At 45.4% G+C, this 7,737-nt stretch overlaps 1 protein-coding gene across 2 annotated transcripts in view; it reads right to left on the bottom strand.

The window, feature by feature from the left end:
* The window catches only part of ITPRID1 (ITPR interacting domain containing 1), a 607,194-nt gene extending 602,911 nt beyond the window's left edge, over positions 1–4,283 (bottom strand). Inside the window, exon 1 of one of the 2 annotated variants that reach the window (XM_085607528.1) lies at positions 4,008–4,283. The gene's annotated coding sequence lies outside the window, so the exon portion shown is untranslated. Of the gene's footprint in view, positions 1–438; positions 676–4,007 lie in introns of those variants that run through there. The other variant, XM_085607527.1, reaches the window with a different exon arrangement.
* Positions 4,284–7,737: the final 3,454 nt, after the last annotated feature.

A 7,737-nucleotide genomic window follows, 5' to 3' on the forward strand; every position in this document is an offset into this window, starting at 1 on the left:
AAGTGTTTGAGTTCTATGTACAACTACTCTTAAATAGCATTTCCATTTTGATGATATGAGGGGAAACGGGCACGTTGTCTGAAAGTGCATCTTTGCACATTTTAAGACATAACAAACACTTAAAAAATGTGTCACTTTAGAATTCCCTAAAGTGTGCTCATTTCGGTCTCACTCAAAGAAAGTAAAATGAATTCATGCTAACAGCAACTTTCCCGAGAACATTTTGATTTAAGTCAGCACACTTTACAGGATAGCGCAGCGCGTCAAATTACATCAGGATGAAAACTAGAGCTTTTCAAATGAACTCCGATGTTACTTTCAATGAACTCGGATAGGATTCGGGTAACAGGACAACTGACACTTGTACAAAGCATCGTCGCTACTGAAATGCCTAACTTCCTTGAGAGAACGCTGAGATCAAAAGCGGTAATAACAAACCTGGCTGCTGGATGTCAGAACGTGCTGTGCCACAGAATATGTGCCCGGGAGCCCAGCGCATGTCTCGCTCGTCACTGCTTCCCAGTGTGGGGGCCCCCATCCCATTGCCTGCGAAGAAGCTCACAGTGAAACTCTGCAATAAAGGTCTGGCTGAAACTTGCGACGTCAGAGCTGGCGGCGACAGCAGGCGAAATAGTCTGCATTTGTTTACACGTCTAGCTCAAGGGGGAAAAAAGTACTTTAGATTATGTGAATGATGGTTGAGTGGAAAAAACGGAGGAGGGGCCCGGTGAGGTGGAACAGTTCCGTGTGACCTTCTTTCTTCAAATACACTATCACTTTTCCTGTATTGCGTAACAACACACTTTAAGTAACACACGGAGAGCAAAACCCCACTTCCCTCAGGCAGTAATGCACGTTTGTCTTCATCCGGTTCCCATAGATACGACGCTGCGGCGCACAGCATCGTTCATTTGCATTGCAAACAATGAAAAAGAACAAAATAAAGGGTCCCGGGATTCGATATTCAGGGTGCGTTGCTCCCGCAGAAGCTGATAGGTCGTAAGTCAGGCACCCAGAGAACAGCTGGACTCCGGAAGCAGGAACGCTTCAGAAATTGGATGCGCGTCGCTTTAGGCAGTAACAGTGGCCACTGCACATACAGCACTTTAATACTTACTTTCCCTCGTGTACGGACACAAGCGTTCCTCAAGTACTGGCCTATTCGAGATTATTGTGTAACACAATACTCAACCCGTGTGTACTTTATTGAAGCACCATCGGAAGGAGGAACTTGGCACACACGTTCTTCCACTCACACGCTCTGAGTGTGACAGTCTATTATATGTGAAAGCTTGGCAGGGCAGCCAGTGTCTTAGTGCGGGCTTTGTATACTATCCATAAAGGACATGCAAAAACCGAAGGGATAACAAAATGCTGCTTGCTTTCAACATTCCGTGCCTCTGCTACCCTTCTCAATCCAAATAACTAACTAACATGTTCACCACTCAAATTACTTTCATATTTCACTATATTAATTCACCAATATTTTATGGGTTCGCCAAAAAAGTGCTTCAACACCCCATCAGGGGAAACAAGCACTATATCAATACAAACCTTTTTTCCCTCTTCTATCCTTCCGCCAGCCTTCTTAATCGAAATAAATGACTAACCTATCCACCACTCAAATTACTTTCATATTTCACTATACTAATTCAACACTAATCCTTTATGGGTTCTGGAGCAGCGTGCTACTCGCCGAAGAAGCGCTTTAATGCCTCGTCAGGGGTAGTAAGCGCGATATAAATGCAATTACAACACAATGCAATATCAACCCCGAAAGTGAGATGACAAATCAATGCAATTCCTCTTCAACCTCTACCTAGAACCACAATGTGTGATTCTCAGAAACTCTGTGACTCTCAGAAACCTCGTCCACCTCCACACCGACGATACTCAAATACACTTGAAAAGCTCATCCCCAGAAGATGTTGCCCTGCTTTCAAACACACACTTAAAGATTCAGATGTCCAACCCCCATTCAAAACTCAACCCAACTAAAACAGAATTTCTTTTGATCTCACCTCCAAAAGCAAAAACTCCAGTACATGAATGGATGGCCATCTTTCCCGCCCTGGATGGCTGCTCTGCCGTGGTCCTGAGTGCTAGATCACTCGGCATCTCCCTTGATAATCGTTTCAATCTTCACAGCCACATTGCAGCCATGGCCAACAGTGCATAACACCAACTTAGGCAGCTTTGGTGCGGGGGGGACTCCTGAACTCCGGGGGCCCCTCTCGCACAGGCAGGCCCCTGACTAGAAAGCTTCAAACTGGATACAGAGTATGGGGGTCCCCTGCATGTACTTTGTAGGGGGGCACCCTCAAAGTTTGTTATGCCACTGCCTCCAATGGCTCCCCATCGAACCGCGGGCCCTATTCACAATCGCTTGCATTACCCATAGTGCGCTGCATTTCTCCTCACCCTCCATTCTAAACGAGAAACTGAAAATCTCTGGAGCAAAAAGGGTTCCAGAAATGGCCAATCTCTGCTCCTGGAACCCCTATCTTCAGTCGAGAATGATACATGAAACGTTGTTTCTCTGGTAGCGCCACTAGAGTCTGGAACTCTCTGTCTCCCTCACTCTGTCTAATCACCTGCCTCGCAACTTTCAAAAAGGACCTCAAGCTCTTCCTGTTATACAGACATCTTGGTTAATTCACCCTCGACCAGGCTTAAGATTGCTCTCCACTGTGGCCTGATCTGCCTTCGTTTCACTGTGTATGCTCTCTGCCCAATTGTTGAAAATGTCTCTTATGGGAACTCCTGTACACATCCACCGATGTAAGAGTCTGAGTTTAACTACTATTACTGTACCCCTGCATCCTGTGTATTGTAAAGCGTTCTGATGCTCTCGGGCCATGTCGGCGCTATATAAAACTGCAAAAATAAAGCATGATAGCACACGGTGACAGGTAACCCTCACCCACCAGTGTTTCAAGCTGTGGTGGCTCCTCCGCCAAGGCGGAGGAGCCTCATCCCATTGCTATTTCAGCAGTGTAAAAAAGAAAAATAATATTATAATAACAAGCTGTTATCATTTAATTTTTCTGTGAGGTATTGGAGCCGGGGTGGGCGGGGCTGAGCGCAGTAGGGGTTTTTTTTTTCACTCCCAAAGTACGCATGATTGTTTGGCCAGCCCTCTGGGGCTGACCAAACATACACGCGTTCTAAGCATGTTCTCCACGGGGATGTGTCGCACAGCCCCATAGAGTACATGCCCAGGCTCCCTGGTACTGCTTGAGCGGACAAACAGCCGCTCAGACCAATCACAATGCTGCTCTTGAAGGGTCCTGATTGGCTGGGAGCCTGGGTGCTTCTGGCGCTGCAGAGTGAGGATGGAGAAGAGGGTGCAACCGCAGCTGCAAAGAAGGTACGTTAAAAAAAAATGTTTTGTCCAACTCTGCCCCTGTACCGAAGCAGCCACCACTGGTGGTTTCAAGTCACCTTCGATTTAATTTGATACTCATTGTAGACGAGGAGTGTTAGATCACATTTTATGCACAAGCCACATGTATTTTTAGGAAAAGTGGCGTAACCAAGACAACACTTATCCAGACCCGGTATTTCATGTTAAAAGCTTTTGGAAGGCGTGTTAGTGCAAATAGTTTTACAGAACAAAACAAAGGCTGCAACTTTCTTTTATCTTTGCATCCTGGTACTTGTAGTTTAGTATATCCAATTATAACTTCGGGCGACAAGCCCTGGAATGTAAAGGAAGAAGATAGACTGGAAGAATTCCCCACACGGACCTGGGGGTTCTTTGGTAACCCAATACACCAGTGCAATATCTTAGCGCATTCCTCTTTCGGGCAGTGCATACAAGCGTAACTAGGCTTGTTGGATGTCTTCATCCAATCACAGAGAAGCAGCGCAGTTAAAGTTTCGTCAACCCGCATTTTAACCGTCTAAGAGCACAATCCACTCACACCCCAAACAACACGCGTTGAAGCAGGAGGAAGGAAGGCTGGCACGGATTAAAGAAAAATAAACAGGCTTGCCTTACTCACTGAAACGATATCGTCAGAGTCGCAGAAACCGCTTAAACAAGCCAGGTTTGCAGCAGGGCATTTTCTCCGCTGTCAAGAGTCCAGTTTCTGTGTGCCACTGTTACCCTCCGCTCCTCGGGCAGCTGTGCCGCAGATCCGAACGAGTGTCACGCAGTTATTACGTCAGGAAAAGAGGAGCAATTTGCCTAATGTCCGCGAGCATTTTCATAATCCCTGCCCACGAGGTTGAAGGAAAAACCTGTTCCTCCGCATACACGTGGCTCGGTTCTGTTGACTGAAGCAGCCCGTGTAACGAGATCACATCGGAGACGGAGTCGGAAGAGACAGCATCGCAGAGAGAAGTTCATTGCCCTTAGAGGAGCAGGACCCACAGGGCGGCGAGCTGCTTTTCAAGAACGTTTGTTTCCTTGACTGGTCTTACACTTTTGTAGAATGTCACCAAAGTTCAATCGGAATTGGCTTTTGTGTGTTTATTTGTAGAACTCGGCCATACGCGCTTTGTGCACTTTCAGTTGAGCTGTTCCAGAGAACAAGTGCAGAGATATTGTATTATATAAACCTTGTTAATCAGTTCATCATGTCGATGTGTTGTACCCTTTAAAACCTTTCATGTGCACAATTAAAGGAACTCAGTTGCAGCTTAAAAACTTCTGCTCCCAGGCCATGCGAGCCTAATGAAGACTAGGGCCTCCATTATGGGATTAACGATGGCAAAACCGATACCGAAGGCGAAAAGAACTCACATTGTATTATCAAAACTACAGGCCCTGCTGAAATTACGGTCTGGTATTGGAGAACCAGCCCAGGGACAAGTGCCTAATTTGAGCCGGTGGTTGCAGATGGGCCCTAGTGTGCCAAACTGGCAGAGGGTGCACATTCAGGACGCTGAGTGTAAAAATTCAGGACAAAGGGTACAAAATGCAGGACAGGAGGTCGCAATTCAGGACAAAACTACGGGATAAAAACAAAGTTTTTACATTTACATCAGAGGAAGTTGTGCAATAGTGTAATAGTAAGTAAATAGACAACCAACATAACAAGTTGAAATACATTTATTTTAGGTTGAAACAATCGTGCACTTCACGATTTTTTGGTATGCACGTAGCTTTGAGCAACGGTGCGTTTTTTTTTGTAGTATTTCACATGATCATAAACTATTTATATGGTTACTACACTGGGTTGTCCAGCCTGATGTTTTGTTTACAGACATGTTTGGTGAGAGAAGTGTTTGGAAAGATAAGTAGGGATGGACTTTGTTACTAGCATCTCATATCTGAGTACCATTGTGAGATGTAAAGTATCACCAGGGACGTACTAGGAACCAAAACCGGCCCTGGCAAAAAGCTCGGCTGGCCCGAGAGAGGTGGGGGTATGCTAGTGGAAAGCTTTGTGCCGGTTTTGTTGCAAGGGGGCGATATTGCAGCTATCAGTGGCGCAGCTAGGGGGGGGAGGCGATGGTGGTGGTTCACAGCCCCAGGCGGCATAAGTTTTGGGGGCCACGGCTGTCACCCCTCCCGCTCATACCTGCGGCCTCAAGAATCGCCAGTACCACCACCCCTCCTCGCTCTTCGATCAGGCCGCCGCGGGCAGCCTAAGGCCTAGCTACGCCACTGGCAGCTATGCTGCAAAACCGTCTGCCGGTAACAAACACGCCCCCCCCCCAAGAGTCTAAAACCGGCCCCCACCCTGGCCGCCCACCGGGCAAATGCCCGGTGCCTGCTGTGGCCTGTCCGGCTCTGAGCATCACACAAAGAATATAGCTAAGTGGGACCTGCAGTGCGGGACTAGAGTGCATTTCTTTCAGTGGCCAGCTTTATGAGTTAGATCGCTTCAGGTATTCCATGCCTGTTCAGCTGGTGGTGACTGGTTTAGGGGCTTTTACAGTACTGAATAATGGATAAGACCCATAGCAGACACGTCTTGTGTGAGGGTAAGAGCATTAAGCAGGAAAAGGGAGTTGTTAACCAGCCTGCATAAGCTATAATTGGCTGCCCACTGCTGAGTGTCATGGTATTATTGTTGGCCAGAACGGTAAGATAGTTTACATTACTATAAAATGCCTTGGCTAGCCATATATCAGCCCTCCTTATTTTACCTGTATATGGTAAGTAGTATACTGATTGGGTCATTTAATTTCCGTGAGCTGTAAACTGCAGATTCTCATTAATGCACAGAAGTGTGCTACAGACTAGAAACTGTATACATTGTTGAGACTTTATTGTAGGTCAGAAGGAGGCACTGTTTTTTACATACAGAACATTCTCTATTGAAATGGAAGCAAAATACCAACAAGCAGTTTTACTCATAAAACTATCTAGCACACAAATAATAATGCGTGGAAAAGTGGTTTCAGCAAAGATGTATCATTTGAGCATCACCAAGTAAAGGGCCTTGTTTGTTTTATTCCTATTAACACTGTTTTCAGCGCACTTCTGAATTACAAGCAAGTGGTCGATTTGTGGTTTCCTAACTGCTGATACGTTTTGAAACATTTGTACAGGTCATTTCAAAGTTGTGTGTTACAAAAAATCGGACCGCTTATAGCCTTTATTTTAGCACCCACAAGAAAATTTGGGAAAACGTGGTGCATTCTACAAAACATTTGTAATTATATATTCAATTATATGAACTTCTAATGCATAGTAAAAGATGACCTCTCTTTGTTGGGGCTCTTCAATGATTCCCTCACTATCACCAATAGCTCCTCTCATCTCTCCGCAGTTCCTCTCATGTGTATTGAATTTGTTTTATAGCCCTTCTGATACCAGCATAAGGTGTTGGAGCACTTTACATCGCACAAACCTACAAACACATATAGAGACTATTAATCATACATGTGTAAACCAGTGATTAGAAAATGTTACTTAGGTGTACGATGTAGGATGCACGTCACCCATACTGGTAGGCATTTTTTTAAGAGTGCTAGATCAGAAGACGCGCAAACTCAGGATTCAGAACATAATACAGTGGTTGACTTTAACCCCTGTGTGCCACGCCCTTTCCCCGCCCTGTGCCGGCCGTTACATTAGCGGGCGGGGTTCATGACGAGCTGGACTCGTCATGGGCACAGCGCAACCGCGGCCCATGACGAGTCCAGCTCGTCATGGGCACACAAGGGGTTAATCATAGGAATGTATTTCTACCCAAACAAACCATTTTTAGCAACTTCAGGATAATGAAAGACTGGTAAGAACACATAACTTTCTAACTTGTACCATGCAGCTTGCATACAGCTATTTGATGGCAGTTCATAGCTCACTGTGCAAGATTACAAATGTAACTTATGAGCTGCACAGTAACAAAAGAATCTCTGTGACAAAACCTGTAACCCACTGATCTCAGCACATACATAAAATACTGTTCTTTGATATACATTGTACACATTCTTTGCAGCAGGCATGTTACCCTCTGTGCTACCTTAGATGAATTAAAACTGTGACTAGATAAAACTCCCAACTCTCTCTAGCAGGTACATTAATCACCAGAGTTTTCATGACACTTTTATAGTTGCCCAAAAACTGATGGATATACAAGGAACTTTGCAGGGCTTTTAAAACTGCTGCACTGCTACAAAACTGTCCACCACTAAAAAAAAAACCCTCCACCTTTCGAGCCTCCTAAGGAAATGCCCGATGCCTGATGCAACCAGTCCAGCCTTGCTAACACCCTCCAATGGTGCCCTTCATCTTCAAATAGACCCTCACTCATGTGTATTTAATTTCTTTTATAG

The sequence above is a fragment of the Triturus cristatus genome, chromosome 5_2, assembly GCF_964204655.1.
Source record: "Triturus cristatus chromosome 5_2, aTriCri1.1, whole genome shotgun sequence".
NCBI classification, from domain to species: domain Eukaryota; kingdom Metazoa; phylum Chordata; class Amphibia; order Caudata; family Salamandridae; genus Triturus; species Triturus cristatus.